At 43.8% G+C, this 18,811-nt stretch overlaps 1 long non-coding RNA gene across 1 annotated transcript in view; it reads left to right on the top strand.

The window, feature by feature from the left end:
• LOC134761006 (uncharacterized) overlaps window positions 1–18,305 on the top strand; it is a 47,653-nt gene extending 29,348 nt beyond the window's left edge. The window contains exons 2-3 of the long non-coding RNA XR_010139188.1: window positions 16,450–16,596; window positions 18,090–18,305. This is a non-coding gene — a long non-coding RNA (uncharacterized LOC134761006). The remainder of the gene's footprint in view (window positions 1–16,449; window positions 16,597–18,089) is intronic.
• The last annotated feature ends 506 nt before the right edge of the window (window positions 18,306–18,811 follow it).

The following is an 18,811-nucleotide window of genomic DNA, read 5'->3' as shown; positions in this document are numbered from 1 at the left end:
AACTTTTTAAATAGCTGAACGTTGTACAAGGTAATCACGTACATCTTCAGCCAAGTTTTGCCTACTGGCTGCCACATTGTTTTCTCTGCTTTAGGGCAGGGGCTGGCAAACGACAGTTTCCAGGCCAAATCCAGCCCACTGTCTGTTTTTGTAAATAAAGTTTTATTGGAGCACAGCCACCCTCATTCATTTATGTACTGTCTTCTGCTGCTTTCGTGCAACAATAGCACAGTTGACAACTGTGATAGGGACCATACGGCCCACAAAACCTAAAATATTTGCTGTCTGGTCCTTTACAGAAAAGGTTTGCTGATCCCTTGCCCTGGGGTCTTGAAATTGATAGACTCTCCTGGGTTCTCTGTTTTTTTCCAGCAGATTGGCTATAGTTTCTAAATAAGTGAAAAAAGAAGAACCCGAAACAACCTTTATTGATCTGCTGGTGGTCATTTGGTACCATATACAGAATGCTAAAAAATTTTAAATTGGTTGTTTTGTCATCACAAAGTGGAATAATCGATTTGAATACTAAGCAAGCCCTGGAATAACAGAATCATGGTTTTGTAAAAAGCCTGGGCACCAGAAGCAGACACACCTTTGTTAGAATCCCACTTCTGCCACCATTAGCTGTGAGGCCTTAGACTAAGTACTTGACTGTTCTGAGCTGCAGTTGTATCATCTGTAAAATGGTAACATTATTAAATGAGTAATAATACCTACCTTACAGGCTTGGAGGTGAGGCTCAGAGGTAATAAATGTCAAGCATCTGGTACTTAGAAGCTTAATAAAGTTGGAGCCCGTCTTAAGGGTGGCAGTAGTAACAGTATCATGTAGATTCAAACTTTCCTACCCAATACGCTTTCTTAGACCTTCTTTGATAAGAAAAATGAGGCCAGGGCTATTGATATTTCAAAGGAAGTTTCAGGAGAAACAATGAAAAGTCCTTCCTTTAAGACCCACTTACAGTGGCTAGAGAGTGAATCTCTCCAGTGTAGGTGCTCAGGAAATATGCAGAATATGTGTTCAATGTTAGTTGATTTGTTTGGATGAATGGATGTGTGACTGAAAGGATGAAAGACAGTGTAAAGTCTAAAAGAAAAGAAGCTGAAGCACAATAGTCTTCCTTTGCACTGTTTCTAAAGAAATTTGTCACCAATAGAATTACATAAATCCTGACTGTAAGACCATCTACAAAAAGACTAACCCTCTCTCTTCAACAGCCAATGCCACGAAATAAAGCAGCAGGGTAGGGTGTGGTGGGGGTGGAATGTTCTTGATTAAAAGAGCCTCAGGAGGCCGGGTGCAGTGGCTCACACCTGTAATCCCAGCACTTTAGGAGGCTGAGGTGGGTGGATCACGAGGTCAGGAGTTCAAGACCAGCCTGGCCAAGATGGTGAAACCCCATTTCTACTAAAAATACAAAAATTAGCCAGGCGCAGTGGCAGGCGTCTGTAATCCCAGCTACTCGGGAGGCTGAGGCAGGAGAATCGCTTGAATCCGGGGGGCAGAGGTTGCAGTGAGCTGAGATCACACCACTGCACTCCAGCCCCTGGGTGACAGAGTGAGACCCTGTCTCAAAAAAAAAAGAAAAAAAAGCCTCAGGAGACACCATGACCCCTAATGCAATGCCTAGTCCTTGACTGGATTCTGGCTCGAACAAGTCAGCTGTAAAAAAACTTTTGGTGGCATTTAAGAAATTTAAATATGAATTGGGTATTAGATAATATCAGGGAATTAACAGTAATTCTATTAGTCTTGATAATATTGTGGTTATGTCATTTTATGGACACATAATCAAGTATTTATGGTTAAGATGTAATAGTGACTACAATTTATCTTAAAACACTTCAACCAAAAATAAACAAATAAAGAAACAATGAGAAAGAAAAAGGAAGTAACAAATATGGGAAAAAGTTAATTGTTAAATCCAGGTGACGAATATTCTAGTCTTTCTACATTTCTGATGAGTATGACTTTGTAATTTTACATGATAAAGTAAAAAAAAAATTATTTCTTTCTGAAGTTTTTAAGGATGCTGAATTATATTTATTATATGTAAAAGCATTTATAATACTAGGTTGCCCTTTCAAGAATAGTAAAGTCACCTTTTCCACTGAACTCTAGGCATTTTAGTAATGAATAAGCCAAAAAAGCTGGGCGCGGTGGCTCACGCCTGTAATCCCAGCACTTTGGGAGGCCAAGACGGGTAGATCACCTGATGTCAGGAGTTCAAGACCAGCCTGGCCAACGTGGCAAAACCAGGTCTCTACTAAAAATACAAAAATTAGCCGGGCGTGGTGGTGTGTGCCTGTAGTCCCAGCTACTCAGGACGCTGAGGCACGAGAATTGCTTGAACCCGGCAGGCAGAGGTTGTAGTGAGCCAAGATCACACCACTTCACTCCAGCCTGGGTGACAGAGTGAGACTCTGTTTCAAAAAAATAAAATAAAATAAAGCCCAAAAAAGTAATATTACTAATAGTATTAGTTTCAGTATATTGATATGTTATCGCGGCTGTAACAAATTACCACAAATTTAAAACAACACAAAATTATTGTCTTATAGTTCTCCAGGTTAGAAGTCCAACCCAGGTTTTACTGGGCCAAAATCATGCTGTTGGCACCCGGAGGCTCTCAGGGAGAACGCTTTTCCTTGATTCTAGAGGCTGTCTGCATTCTCTGGCTCATGGCCACCTTCCTCAATCTTCAAAACTAACAACCTCAAGTCTATGTCTTCTCATGCTTTTCTCTGTCCTCACATCTTTCTGTGACCACAGCTAGGAACATGTTCCTGGTTCTTGAGGAGCCATGTGATTAGATCGGACCCGCCTGGATAATCTAGAACACTCTCCCCACCTCAAGGCTCATAACCTTAATTGCATCTGCAAGGTCCTTCTTGCAGGGTAAAGTAGAATATTCACAGGTTCTGGGGTTAGGGTGTGGGCATTTTGTTAGGGGGGCATTCTGCCTGTCACAGATACTATTAAATATAGTAACACATGATATCACAAGTAGCAGAATTGTATATTTCTTTTCTTTGGAGACAGAGTTTCATTCTTTTTGCCCAGGCTGGAGTGCAATGGCGCGATCTCGGCTCACTGCAACCTCCGCCTCCCGGGTTCAAGCTATTCTCCTGCCTCAGCCTCCCAAGTAGCTGGGATTACAGGCATGCACCACCACACCCAGCTAATTTTGTATTTTTAGTAGAGATGGGGTTTTTCCATGTTGGTCAGGCTGGTCTTGAACTCCTGACCTCAGGTGATCCGCACGCCTCGGCCTCCCAAAGTGCTGGGATTACAGGCATGAGCCACCGCGCCTGGTCCAGGATTGTATATTTCAAATAACTGTAGCAGCAGCAGCAGCAGCAGCAGCAGCAGCAGCAGTTCCCATTCCTTGAGTATTTACAATATGCTGAGCACCTGCTACAGGGTTTCACGTGCATGTTCCCATTTAACCCACACACCACCATGAGGTTCAGGCTCTTATTATCCCTATTCTACAGATGAGGAAACTATGTTCTGAGAGGCTGTGAGACTGTAAGTCAAGGCCAATCTAATCGTGAGGGTCACAAGATGACTTCCATGCCTCCCAACTCTTTTCCTGTCTCTAATTTCCTATGCAGCTTCCTAACCCTGTAACACACACAGCACTTAAACTAATGGGTGCTGCTCACTCACTAACTGGCCAAATTTCAGTTACTCATCTTAATTCATCTCTGTCAGTTCTTTTATTTTTTCTCACTTATTTTTAAAAGAAAAATCTGTACTTTCTATTCGATTTCTTCAGGAGAAAGCATTCCCAAATACTTAAGCAAATATAGTCACCAGCCTGGACAAGTCGTTTGCTTGTGCAAACTGATCAGGACAGATGTCACTTACAAAAATATTTGACTTGGAACTCATGTGCTTGTTGGCCCAGACACCTTCAAAACTGGGGTTTTATTAGGAAATGCTGGTTAAAAGAACTGATAGAAAGAAAACGTTAAAAAAAAAAAAAAAAAAAAAAAGAGCCAGTGCTGGCCGAGCGCAGTGGCTCATGCCTGTAATCCCAGCACTTTGGGATGTCGAGGCAGGTGGATCACAAGGTCAAGAGATCGAGACCATTCTGGCCAACATGGCGAAACCCTGTCTCTATTAAAAATACAAAAATTAGCTGGGCGTGGTTGCATGTGTCTATAGTCCCAGCTACTCGGGAGGCTGAGGCAGGAGAATTGCTTGAACCTGGGAGGTTGAGGTTGTAGTTAGCTGAGATCATGCCACTGCACTCCAGCCTGGCAACAGAACGAGACTCGGTCTTAAATTAAAAAAAAAAAAAAAAAAAAAAAAGAGCCAGTGCTCCTGAAATGGGCTGATGGAGCTTGGTGCCATTGTGGTTTGTCAGGGAGGAGAGCATAGGAATCTTACATGGTTGGTTGTTCTAGGTAAATGAATAAGTTAGGATTACCGCTCATTCATCCTGAATAATCTTAGCATCTAGGGGCTTTGGTGTCTCTAGGCAAACTCCTTCTTTCCCTCCTCCATGAAGGTGAAGCAAAGCTACTCTAAGATGTCTTTTGACACAACTTCAGTGGTTGTACTTGACCCCAAAACCCATAAAACCATTTCTCACTCATATACCTTGATTTCAAAATGATTTACAGCAATTATATTTCTTCCAGAGTTCTTCAAATTTTTATAATTATTTTATCTAACAAGCTCTCCATAGAGAAACTTGATTTAGCATACTACTTCTTGTTAGAAAAGCTTACAAATTTTTTTGAATAGTCACAGAGGCTAAAATTCCAACATGCTTCTAGTTGTCCATTAAAGAAAACGCCTTTACTTCATATACTCTCTAAAAAGCATATGTAAACCAAAATTGCAGTATCATTGTCTCTTTTACAGATACAATTCTGTAAAGTCACAGACTGAGAAATGAAGCTTTTACAGATCCAGCCCTCTGTATCATCCTATGATTGGTCTTCCCTTTCCTCCCTTTTCCAGCCACACACAGACCTTGTCAAACCAAACTCCAGTTAAGTGAAGCATTAACGGCGTGAACCTGGGAGGCGGAGCTTGCAGTGAGCCCAGATCGCGCCACTGCACTCCAGCCTGGGTGACAGAGTGAGACTCTGTCTCAAAAAAAATAAAAATAAAAATAAAAATAAATAAAAGTGATGCATTAACATTTCATCATCTGGGAAAAACTTCAACCAAACACATAGTTTGGTAATTCAAGCGCCCTCCTTCCACATGTACTTTGTGTTCATCTCATAAATGGCTCAACCCTCAAGTTGGCCAATTGGCTCTGAAAAATTACATTTAAATCTCCAACTCCCAAATGCTGCTAAGCACCTCTTAATTTAATTTTTCTCCCTTTATGAAATAGGAATAGTATAAACACAAGATGCAAGCACTTAATGCTTCTTTTAGCATCATCGTTCTGGAGCTGAGAGGACTGCCCAGGGCCTTCACACACCACCGCCTCTTTGGTCTCCAACTCAGTTCCTCTTGAGACATTTTTAGGGCCTCCTCCAGAGGCTCAGGCCCAAACAGATGTCCCTCTCGCCCCCACTTTGAAATGGTGTGGCGTGAGGGAACACAAGAGAGAAGGGGGAAAAAAGCTTTGGTAACCATGTGTCACAGTAGAGAAAGTGGTTCATACATTAAGGGAAAGTGAAAATGAAAAACCAGAAAATATACAGAGAGTTCATGGGCATCCTGGAAAACAACTTCTAGCAGATCCCCAGCTGAACCAAGCAGGTGCAAGCTTTAGATGATTAAAGTGGTGATAACGTGTCAAACCGGCTGGGGTTCTGACAGGGAAGGTCAAACCTGAACACCCAGAGGCAAGGTTTCTCAGCCTCTGCGCTACTGACATTTCCAGCTGGATAATTCTTGGTTTAGGGGGCTGTACCATGCATTCTAGGATACTTGGCAGCATCTCTGGCCTCTAACCATTAGACACCCACAACAGAGTATTTGCAATAATCAAAAAAGTCTCTAGACATTGTCAAGGGTCACCTGGGGGCAAAAGCACTCCCAAGTGAGAACTATAGACCTAAATGCTTGAGTTTGGAGTCTATATTATGATCAAGTGATGGTTTCATTAGTTCAACCAAACCGGCTTCTTGGGATCCTGCAGATGGTTTGGCTACATTTTAGAAATTCAGTTTTCAAGAAGCTTACACCCAGAGAGGACCAAGCAGGATTATAGAGTGTAGGCCCATCAATTTTGCAGATCAGGAAACTGAGGCTCAGGACTGTTTGAGAGACTGCCTAACCAAAGCACTAATTTAATGATAGCCAAAGAAAGAATGATGTGTGAGGGAAAGAGACAAAAAGGCAGGGACAGAAGAAAAGAGGGAACAAGCAAGTAATCTGTGTTGAGATACAGTTCAGGGGAGCAAACACACAAACTCTGAGTTCTTTTTTATTTTTGAGACGGAGTCTTACTCTGTCGCCCAGGCTGGAGTGCAGTAGTGGGATCTCAGCTCACTGCAACCTCCGCCTCCCTGGTTCAAACAAGTCTCCTGCCTCAGCCTCCCGAGTAGCTGGGATTACAGGCTCCTGCCACCACACCCAGCTAATTTTTGTATTTTTAATAGAGATGGGGTTTCACCATGTTGCCCAGGCTGGTCTCAAACTTCTGACTTCAAGTAATTCACCCACCCGGGCCTCCCAAAGTGCTGGGATTGCAGGTATGAGCCACCGTGCCTGGCCTGTTTTCTAATGAGAATGGTAATAGTTCTCAAGCCTAAAGAACCAGAACCACTTGAGAAGCTTTTAAAAAGAAAACAAAACTGAAGCCTGGGCTCCACCTAATACTAACTGAATCGGAATCTCTGGAGGGGAGGTCTAGGCTTTGGCACTTTAAACAAACAAACAAACAAAAAGTCTTGCTCTGTCACCCAGGCTGGAGTGAACCAGTGCGATCACAGCTTACTGCAGCCTCGAGCTCCTGGGCTCAAGCAATTCTCCCACCTCAGCCTCCAGAGTAGCTGGGACTACGGGTGCACCACACCCACTACACCTGGCTAATTAAAAACTTTTTTTAGACACAGTCTCCCTATGATGCCTATGCTGGTCTCAAACTCCTGGGCTCAAGCAATCCTCCTACCTCCTGAGCAGTTTTGGCATTTAACAACAACAACAACAACAACAACCAACTCTCCAGATTTATCTATAAGCAGCCAGAGTTGGCCTACAGATGGATCTCGAGGAAGGCACTCCAGACTAGAATGCTCTGAAGACCTGCTGGTGGTTCCAAAGCTGTGTGGATGGCTTGCAGAAGTCAACCTTCGGGAACCACTGCTCGCCATGATCCATCTGTGACTAGAGGGCCACTTCCTTTCCCTCAAAAGTAAAAATGGAGATCATTATCACAAAGCAGGTTCCTGGCTCTCAAAGATACCTTGGATCAAGCAAAGCAGCCCGATCCTTCCCTCATCAATGCACCCTTTAGAAGGACTGGCTGTTACTTGACACCTAAGAACAGCAGACTGGCTGAAATATGGGACTTATTCATAAGTTGGGCAGATGTGTGTTTGCAGCAACTCTATCTGCATGAGAACAACATTTTGCATGGAAAACTGGGCATGCAAATTTAACCCTGATTTGGCAACTGCAGGCCTAATGCAGCAGAAATGAATACATCAACTGCTTCCTCTGGCTTTCAGCTCCTAAACCCGGAGAGAAACCAGAACTCCTACTTCTTGCAATACGGTTTGCACTACCCCAGCCCACTCAGTGACCTGCATTCTCTGTTTCTGAAGACTCCTCTTAGCAACCGCAAAACCCACCGCCCGCATTGCCACTTTACAGAAAGTAGACGTTAGGGACCAGGGAGGCCACCTCTGATCCTTCCGTCTTGGAGAGCTTACCACCATCACCATGCATCCCTATTCGTCCTTCTGCCGTTTTCTCAAAGGTGTTGCAGTGGACATCTGTTGTTTTTGCCCACCAGGCCCACATTCCTCCTCCTTCTGATAACAACACCCTAGTTTTTTGTTTTGTTTTTCTCTCTAAGGAATCACTGCTTGCCACTCTCAATCCTCAAGGCCAGTTGGCACTCCCCACCCCAACCTCAGGTGTGGAACTGGAGCTCAGGCATGGCTCAGCAGAGCCCGGCATCCTTCTGGCCATGGTGACTGGTTCAAAGATGTGTGAATGAGCTAATGAGGGCCAAAGAAGCTGGATTCTGGGGGGATTGGCGTATTTGTTGAAAGTGATGGGCTCCCACATGGATGTTGCTGAGAGGATGGCACGCAGACTGGGGAACACCTGAGAAGGAAGCCTGCAGAGGGAGGGAGAGGCCCAGAGATAGAAAGAGAAGGACCAAGACCCCACAGCCTGGCTTGAGCTTCAAGATCCAGCCCTGTCTTAACCCACCACCCCTACTTGGGACTCTTATTGTAACCAGCTAATCCCTTTGTACTTAAGCCAACGTGGGGTAAGCTTCTGTCACTGGCAATTGAAGCAGTTCTAAGAAGTGTAGGAGATAGGGAACTTCCTCCTATAATCATTTGCAGTGTACCAAATTCGCTGCACATTCCCAAACACCCTTTCCTTTGGATTCCTAAAAAGATGGCTACAGAGTTCCATAGCTTCCCACTGCCTATTAAGTTCAATCTCCTTAGACTGGCTTTTTTTTTTTTTTTTTTTTTGAGGCAGGGTCTCACTCTGTCACCCAGGCTGGAGTGCAGTGGCACAATCTTGGCTCACTGCAGCCTCCACCTCCCAGGTTCAGGTGATCCTCCCACCTCAGCCTCCTGAGTAGCTGAGACTACAGGTGCATGCCACGACAACTGGCTAATTTTTCGTAGAGATGGGTTTTCAACACATTGCCTAGGCTAGTTTTGAACTCCTGGTTAGCCTGGCATTTCAAGCTGGCTGCAACCTGACTTGAGTCACCTTGGCCAAACTTTCCCCTAATCCCTCCTTTCTGGTGTCATAATCTCATCTACAAATGCCTCCAAATCCCCTTGCCCCACCCTGCAGTGATCTTGTCCATCCTCTCCTCCATCCTCAGGCCTCGCCAGCCTTCCATCAAGTCTTACACTGGCTAAAAGCCATGGTTCCCTCATCTGAACTCCCGCAGCTTGTTGCCTAGAGACCTCTCTGCATAGGAAAGCATGACGAACCAGGGAGGCACCCAGCAGGCATCCAAGAACATACACCTGTTATTACCGGTACAGTGACATATGACTTTGTTGTTTATGCCTGGCATGGTCTGCTTAGGCCAGCTACTAAACTGTAACTCTCTTGAGGGTCTGTGTCCCATTCATCCTTATGTACTAAAAAGATGCATTGTTGAGTGAATAGGTACACTTATGGATATTTTGGTATTACCCTAATAAAAATAGGATCCATTTTTATGTTGCCATTAGGGAAGTCATGAGATAAAGGCCCAGGGTCAGTTATAAGGATCCACCTTGCCTGTATCTGAGATTAAATGGGATGCCAATATAATGTGGAGATTAGGGCACAGGCTGTGAGGATGACCTGGTTTGGGTTCAAATCCTGGCTTTCCCACTGTTATGTTGATCTTGGGTCAGTTTTTCAGCCTCCCAAATCTTTGTTTCCTCATTGGTGAAATGGGGTTTGCAGAACCCATCCCCCAGGGTGCTCAGGACGCGTCTGCATCCTAACATAGCGAAGCATTTCGCTCATTCCCTGACATGGGGCATGTGTCCAGGAAGCACTGGCCAAAGGAGGTCTCTGAGCCCTCACGGCCTGTTTACAATGATTCCCTCTTGCCCGTCCCACTTTCTTGGTCCTCCCGGTCTGGAGGATCATATGACCAAGTGCTTAATTGTTTTTTTCGTTTCCTAGATCCTGCAATTACAGCTTCCCATCTCAGGCAAGCTATATTGTTCCCTTGTTTCTCTCTGAAAATTAATATTGTAAAAACGTCTCTACCATCCTTTTACTTCCTTCACCCCATAAGGCTCCCCCTAAGCATGCTATCCTGGGGCACCTAACTCTCCTCTTTTTATTATTTCCCTCTTGCCAACCTTGGTCATTTTTTAAATGTATCCGACTCTGCAGGATTTTGACAAAAGTTCAAGAGGACAGTATTTGTGATGACCCTTTCCATAGTGCTTAGAGGGAAGACGATCTCTGTCCTTCCCTCTCCTGCTGTCCATCAGTCAACAAATATTTATCAAGTGTCCTCTAAGTACCAGGGGCCATACTGAGCATGGGGTACCAAAGAGAACCAAAGAGGCACATGTTTCTGTCCTCATCTTCTTCAAGTGTGCAACAGTTCCTCTTGTACAAATGGAAGGGAAAATAAAGACTGGAATTTAACTAGCACTCTACTTACTCCACTGTCTCCTCCTTTATTAAAACTGCAACACAAAGGAAAAAGAAAACAACTCTTCCTTCAAGAAGGACCTCTTAATTACCTGCCCCATTCTCTGGGAGGTGAATATGTCCGCTGCTTTTTAATTATATTGGCCTTATTGTTTCATAAGAAAATAAAAAACAGTCTCAACAGGGAGACTGCATGGAGCGGAGGAAGCCAAACATAACTTATGCACCTTATTAAAAACAATTAGGGATTGTTTGATGAGGCAGATTCGGCTCCAGATGGCCAGCCTCCATATAGCCATGGTTCAGATTTCTTCTCACCTTCCCCCAGCTTCTTCCCAAGTTTTGCATCATCAGTTTTCTTAAAATACAAGGATGGGATTGTAAGGGATGCTGTTCCCACGTTTGTTACTTTTCTCTTCTCAGTGGCAACCAAGTCGTTGCTGCACTAACATTTGTTGGCTCTGGGTCCTCAGGGCTTCTCCTCTGTCACCATCTTGATCCCAGTGCTCAGGCTGCCAAGCGCCTACACCGGGCTGTGCTGATAGCTCCTTGTATTGATTGATATTGCAACACTCTGTTCAAGAGTGTTTTTCCCCAAGAGACCACAGGCTCCTGAAGGGCAAGGATTGAACGTTATTCATCTCCATATTCCCGACACTTAGCACAGTAAAAGGCACACATTCTGGTGGCACTCAATCCTAGTTATCTGTGAAGTTTATGTAAAATATATCTCCCAGGACCACACCTCCTTGAGAGATGGTTTGGGGCCCACTCCAAACCATCTCTCAAATCTGTATTTTTAAGTAGCTCCTCAAGTGGTGCTGATGTACAGCAAAGGTTGAAACTATTACAGTCATCACTCAGTAAATGTTTGTGAAGCTAGACTCATCCATCCTGGGAAACAAAAGATATTTCTGGATGATCTAGAAAAGGTGCTCACAGATCATTCCTGACTCTAAGGAATCTAGTCATATGAATATATGGGGAGCGATTTCTTTCCCCATGTTGTTTGGTTATTCTCTAAAAATGAAAAAAAGAGAACAACTCAAAATGCATATGAAATCACAGAAAGTTGGTAAAGCCTCAATATCCATCAACAGAGAGAGGGCTGGTTAAAAAATTACAGGAAGTCCACACACTGGACCCTTATGCAGTCACTGAAAGGGCAGTTTTCCATGCATAAATGTGGACTAGTACCCAAGACATATTGATGGGTGAAAAAATACAAAGCAATGTTTGGTGGCTGTCGTGGGTTGAATTGTGTAACCCAAAAAGATACGTTGGAGTCCTTACCCCTGGTACCTTGGAACGTGACCTTATTTGGAAATAACGTCTCTGCAGAAGTAGCTAAGCTATGAGGTCAGGCCCTCATCCACTGACTGGTGTCTTTATAAGATGAGGGCAAGTTTGACACTGACACCCAGGGAGAAGGCCATGTGAGGACGGGGGCAGAGATGGAGCCAGGCGGCCATAAGCCAAGGCCCTCCAAGGACTGCTGGCAATCCCTGGAAGCTGGAAGAGGAGGGACCATGTTTCCCCTGAGAGCCTCCAGAAGAAACCAATCCTGCCAACGACTGGATTTTGGACTTCTAGCCTCCAGAACTGAGAGAGAACCTGTTTCTGTTATTTTTAAGCCACCCATTTTGGGGTAATTTGTTTTGACAGCCACGGAAAACTAACAGAGTAGCCTATCCTTTTGTGGAAATATCTATCTTTTAATACAGAGACCCTTCTGAAAGGATACCCAAGAAACTGAGAGCAAGCATGGCCTCTGGGAAAAAGAAGTCGCTGGCTGAGAGTGAGGAGAGGAACAGAGATTTATTCTTCACTGCATATTCTTTTGAACTTTTTGACTTTTGTATACATTCCCATACTATCTATTTTAAAAGCCAAACAGTATTGCAATTATTGTGATTTTCTTTCCAGGTGCAGAAACGACCTAAGAGCTTAATCTCTCCGAGCCTTAGACTTCACATCCAGAAAACAGGGGTAACTGACAGTAACTACCTCACACACAGTGCATCATGCACCAGAACAGTACCTGACACAGAAAAGGTCTTGATGAGTGATCACATTGGCTACTGTTTTTATGGCTAATAGGAAATGAAGCTGCTTCAACAACAGCCAAAACCCAAACAAGGAGTCATGAGCAGAACCCTGGGGAGATGGGACTAAACTGTGGTGGCAGCTAAGAAAGCTTGTGCCTCATCAATTGTATCATGTGTTGCCCAAATTAGGTGCTACACAAAGGAGATACCCGTCAGCAGGGTTTCTGAACAGCAGCAGTGTTGACTGACATTTTGGGCTGGAAAATTCTATGTTGTGGGGGGCAGTCTACTGTACACAGTAGGGTAGTTAACAGCACCCTTGGCCTATACCTGCTAGTTGCCAGTCATACCTATTCTCCAGGGGTGATCATAAAAAGTCTCCAGACATTGCCATATGTCCCCTAGAAGGGCGAAACTGACCCCAACAACCACTGGTCTGCAGGTCAGTGGTTCCTAATATGTTTTCCCCAGAGCAGCAGCAGCAACATCACCCAGGAGCTTGTTAGAAAGAATCTGTGGCCGGGTGCGGTGGCTTCACACCTGTAATACCAGCACTTTGGGAGGCCGAGGCGGGCAGATCACTTGAGATCAGGAGTTCGAGACCAGGCTGGCCAACATGGTGAAACCCTGTCTCTACTAAAAATACAAAAATTAGCCAGGCGTGGTGACCTGTGCCTGTAGTCCCAGCTACTTGGGAGGCTGAGGCATGAGAATCGCTGGAACTCAGGTGGCAGAGGTTGCAGTGAGCTGAGATTACATCACTGCACTCCACCCTGGGCGACAGAGTGAGACGCCATCTCAATTAAAAAAAAAGGAAGGAAGGAAGGAAGGAAGGATCTGATCCCTGCCTCGGACCTACTGAATCAGAGCCTGCACTTTAACAAGATCCCCAAATTATTTGTATGCACGCTAAAATCTGAGAAGTGCTGGTCTGAATCAATGTCTCTCTCCCTCCTCTCCTAAACATAAGAATGCCCAGGGCCAGGCGCAGTGGCTCACACCTGTAATCCCAACACTTTGGGAGGCTGAGGCAGGCGGATCACCTGAGATCAGGTGTTTGAGACCAGCCTGACCAACATGGAGAAACCCTGTCTCTACTAAAAATACAAAATTAGCCGGGTGTGGTGGTGCATGCCTATAATCCCTGCTACTCGGGAGGCTGAGGCAGGAGAATCGCTTGAACCGGGGAGGCAGAGGCTGCAGTGAGCCAAGATGGTGCTATTGGACTCCAGCCTGGGCAACAAGAGCGAAACTCCGTCTCAAAAAATAAAAGAATGCCCAGAGGCCGGGTGCGGTGGCTCACATCTGTAATCCGAGCACTTCAGGAGGCTGAGGCAGGCAGATCACGTAAGCCCAGAAGTTCAAGACCAGGCTGGGCAACATGGCAAAACCCTGTCTCTACTAAAAATACAAAAATTAGCCAGGCGTGGTGGTGCGTGCCTGTAGTCCCAACCACCCAGGGGCCTGAGGTGGGAGGATCTCTTGAGCCCGGGACGGGGAGGCTGCAGTGAGCCAAGATCATGCTACTGCACTCTAGCCTGGGCAACAGAGCGAGACCCTGTCTCAAAAACAGAATGCCTAGACATTTGGTTAAAAACGCAGACTTTTGGGTCCCACCAAACCTGCTACAGTGATTCTCCAGGAAAGAGAGCTGGAAATTGATATTTGAAAGTGATTCTTATGATCAGGAAGATTTGAGACTCTTTATAGAGTTTCTTCAGGGGGATAAAATTTAGCAGTTACTTTTTAGCACTGACTGGAGAAAGAATGTCTTGGCTTTAAAACTTGTTTTCTGAACTATTCAACAAATCCTCCTTGAGCAATGGCTTAGGAACAAGGGGCCATAGAGACAAATTCCTTACCAGCATAGAGTATCCATCCTTCAGTGGACTGAATGGTAGAGAAGCAAAGTCTAGATGATATTGTTCGAACTCCTGAGTCCAACTTTGTCAGAACCCATTTCTTCCCAGTCAAATGAGTAAATAATTTCTTTATTTACTTAAATTTAAGTTTGATTTCTAATCATTTATCTCTGAGAAAGTCTCAACTAACACACTACTTTTTAAGGTCATTAGACTAATTTCTTTCCTACGACCATACTTACAAAGCAACTTCTAATCATAATGTGGCTTCCCATGAAGCTCTGTCCCTAGGCAGACAATATAGAGTCCAGTGAGAATGAGAATATGGTGCCTTTTGTAGCTGCAGATAGCATTATAAATGAATTGCAGTCATGCTTCATACATCAGTTTCTTGTGAGTTTGGTTCCCATGAGTCAGTGCCCAGATTTTAGTACCTCTGGCTATACTTAGCAACTGGTATATCCAAACCAGCCCTTAGAAGGAAGTGATGCTACACCCCACACCCCACTGTTTTCAGGCAGGACTTTTTTAATACCAAAATTGTGAAACCCAGCTGGTCTGAAGGTATCCTTCCAACATATGCAATAGAAAGCTAGTCCTTTCTTTTTTTTCTCTTATTTATAACTTCATTTGTTTATATCAGGCTTATCTTTTCTTGTTCCTTTTCCTCTGTCTCCTATGACCTATACAATATCTACAATGTTTCATTTTCACGGTCTCTTTCCTAAATCCTTATTTCTTTGTAAGATTTCACTTCAGGTTTCTTCCACAGGTCCCAAGTGCTCACACAAAATGGTGCATTGAGTCCCTTATCTTCTCCTTTAGTGCTGTATTAGTTTGTTCTCATGCTGCTAATAAAGACATAGTCAAGACTGGTAATGTATAAAGGAAAGATGTTTAATTGACTCACAGTTCTACATGGCCAGGGAGGCCTTACAATCATGGTGGAAGGCAAGGAGGAGCAAAGCCACGTCTTACATGGCAGCAGGCAAGAGAGAATGAGAGCCAAAGAAAGGGAAACCCCTTATAAAATTGTCAGATCAAGGGGAAGCCCCTTATAAAATCATCAGATCTTGTGAGACTTATTCACTAACACGAGAACAGTATGAGGGAAACCGCACCCAAGATTCAATTATCTCCCACCAGTCCCTCCCACAACACATGGGAATTATGGGAGCTACAATTCAAGATGAGATTTGGGTGGGGACACAGCCAAGCCATATCAATTGCACTTTTTTCTACATACAACTTGCTGAACTAATACCATTTCTTTCCAAAATTCTCTGTTTTGCCAAATTAATTGCTGTCATTGACAACCCATAGTCTGAACACACTTATCTTGGTGTTTATTCCTGAATTCATGCACTCAACAGCCTGCCTGCTTCTCTCCAGCTTTGCATTCATTACATGGAACAACCACAGGAGTAGCACTCACATTCCATGATGGCTGGAATGTAAACAGTTTCAAACCTTTTGGAGGGCAAACACAATGTGTATGAAGAGCCTTAACCCAACAATGGCACATCTGGGGATTTGCCCTAAAAGAGCAGTAAGAAAGGTATGCAAAGCTGTCCAGTCAAAGATGCTTGCAATGTTATGTTGGCGAATTGCAAATAATCTCAAGGTCCAACTATAGAGGATTAATTTTTAAACTTATAGCACAGTAAATATCTATAAAAATGCAAAGTCCTAAAATGCCATTGGTGATTGAACTCCTGTCCACAATCTTCCTTTCTCGTTTTTGTTTGTTTGTTTGTTGTTGTTGTTGTTGTTTTTGAGACACAGTCTCACTCTGTTGCCCAGGCTGGAATACAGTGGCATAATCTCCGCTCACTGCAAGCTCTGCCTCCTGGGTTCACACCATTCTCCTGCCTCAGCCTCCCGAGTAGCTTGGACTACAAGTGCCCACCACCACGCCCAGCTAATTTTTTTTTTTTTTTTTTTTGTATTTTTAGTAGAGACGGGGTTTCACCGTGTTAGCCAGGAAGGTCTTGATCTCCTGACCTCGTGATCCGCCCACCTTGGCCTCCCAAAGTGCTGGGATTACAGGCGTAAGCCACTGCGCCTGGCCTGTTTTTGTTTTTGAGACAGTCTCTCTCTGTCACCCAGGCTGGAGTGCAGTGGTGCAATCTTGGCTCACTGCAACCTCCCTGCCTCCTGGATTCAAGCTATTCTCCTGCCTCAGCCTCCCAAGTAACTAGAATTACAGGCATGCACCACCACACCCAACTAATTTTTTGTATTTTCAGTAGAGACGGGGTTTCACCATGTTGGCCAGAATGCTCTTGAACTCCAGACCTCAAGTGATTTGCCTGCCTCGGCCTTCCAAAGTGCTGGGATTACATGCTTGAGCCACCACACCTGCCTCCTGTCCACAATCTAACTGTCAAACAAAGGTGAGCTAAAGTTCTTTCCCTGTATATTGAGGGTGAAGGTTGCAGGGAGAAGGAAGGGTGAGGTCAGGTGGCAAAATATCCAGTGATCCTGTTTTGGGAAGGAAGGTGGCGGATCCCCACATCATCAGAACTCTCCTGACTCATCTTCCTAGATGGGCTAATTAAATGGATGCCAACTAATTGGAAAACTTCTGGAATTGCCATCCCTGGAAATCCTGGCAAGACACAGGACCCAGAATCCTCCCCATTAATATTGACACTGTAGTGACCAATCACCATCAAGAGGTGCCAGATAGCAACTGGAACTGGCAAGTAGTCAGATCTTTCAGTGGCACCCCCAGAAATCCTGTCCTATAAATGGTACTTCACTCTAATGCAAACTTTGCTAAATGTTTTAACCTTGTTGTGTAACGTGGGGGTAAAAAGAGTACTTGATAGGGTTAACACATATAATGCATTTAGAAGAGCAATTCGCAGGTGGTTAACATCTATAACATTTGCTATTATTATTATTGGTAGTAAAAATTATCTAGCACCTGTAAACATTTGCTACTATTATTATTGATACTAAAAGTTACCCATGAGCTTTTTCTTCTTCTTCTTCTTACTATGCAAAGTTGGGATTCTGAAGTGAACAGCTGCATGGTGTTATCATCTTTCTACACATTCACACATAACAATCTTAATGATATATCACAATGAATAATTTGACGTTATTTAACTCTCCTTACTCTGAGCTGTGGACTGCATCAAACCCAACTCGAATAGCGTTCCTGCTCTTCAAATTTCGGCAGTGAAGCCATTCATAAATAAAAAACAGCTTCTTGTTTTGTATGAATCAATTCACAAGATAAATATTTAAATAAAATGTGGCTTCCATTGTGCTCTCTGATGATAATTGCTGGCTCACACTCTGTTTCTATATCAATGTGTTTTCTTTTATTTTTTCCCCCAAGCTGACTAATGAACAGAGCTGTCAGAAGCCCATTGCTCATGATCTAGCGAGCAATACATTAGCAGTTTCACATAAATATAAAAACCACATTCATTGCAGCTAGGGAAATACATACGTAGCACACAAAAACTCCAATATACTCCGGTGCTATCAACAAATAAAGAATCCCGGGTGATAAATATGATTAGCTAAGTAACTGACACTCTCTTAACATAGGAAACAGCCTTGCATCACCCCCGCTGTCAATAAATAAGAGATAATTCAAAGAACAAACTCCTTTGTGTATAGAGCATCCTCTACTTTGAAGAGCCCACAAAATTCTATATCTGACATTGTAAAGAAAAAAAGGCATACTTATGTAATTTGGGGATATTTACAATCCCTATGCTGCACAAAATCACATGCTCTTAAATTTATACTCCACTCAAAGTGGGGAGAATCCAGGATGCTCTCTACCTTTAAGACTCAAAATTGTTTTAAATGTCATTTCATTCATATCCTTCATCTCTCCATGGGCTGTTCTGTTCCAATTTTACAGTTTATTCGTTTCATAAAAATGTATCGAGTTATTACCATGCGACTGGCACCGCTGGGGAAGATGGAGTCCAGGAAGAAAACTTCCAGGCTCCTACAGTCATCAAAAGAGCCAGAAATGAGAGGTCACTGGCTCCCAAACCGCTGCACTCGCTAGAAGCACTGTAAACTCTCAAACAGCAGTTCTCTAAGATAAATATTTAAATAAAATGTGTTTTCAATTGTACTCTTCGATGATAATTACTGGCTCACCCCCGTGATTGCAGCAATGTGTTTTTATCTCCTTGTCTTGTGCTGATTAAGGAACTTAAGATTCAGAAGATACAAAATTGTGAACCTCAGTGATGAAAGGGGAGATACAACTGTTCGAAGTCATTGATTCTCCATATTTCTCTACCTTGTGATAACTTCTCTCTCAACTCTTCAGCCATGCTGAGGAGGGGACAATAAGCAGAAATTGCAAGGCCTCCTCATATCACATGATGCGGGCAGCAGAAGGCTCAGTGCTGAATGCAAATGTCCTCTCGGGGGTGGGTCCCTTGGCAATTTCTGAAGTTCCCTATCTGGATTCTGCTGAAGAGGAAGCAGCCAGCCCCGTTACTAGTTCTCTATTCTGCTGACACCAGTGACCTCAACCAAGTCAACAGCACCCTTGCTAGGGCTTGGAAATTTCAAGAATAGGAAAACAATAATGCAATAACTTAAGAAGGAAGTTAAACAGGGTTT

The sequence above is a fragment of the Pongo abelii genome, chromosome 2 (genome assembly GCF_028885655.2).
Source record: "Pongo abelii isolate AG06213 chromosome 2, NHGRI_mPonAbe1-v2.0_pri, whole genome shotgun sequence".
NCBI lineage: Eukaryota > Metazoa > Chordata > Mammalia > Primates > Hominidae > Pongo > Pongo abelii.
Note: the sequence above shows the minus strand (reverse complement) of the source record. Positions and strands in the feature narration are given on the sequence as shown.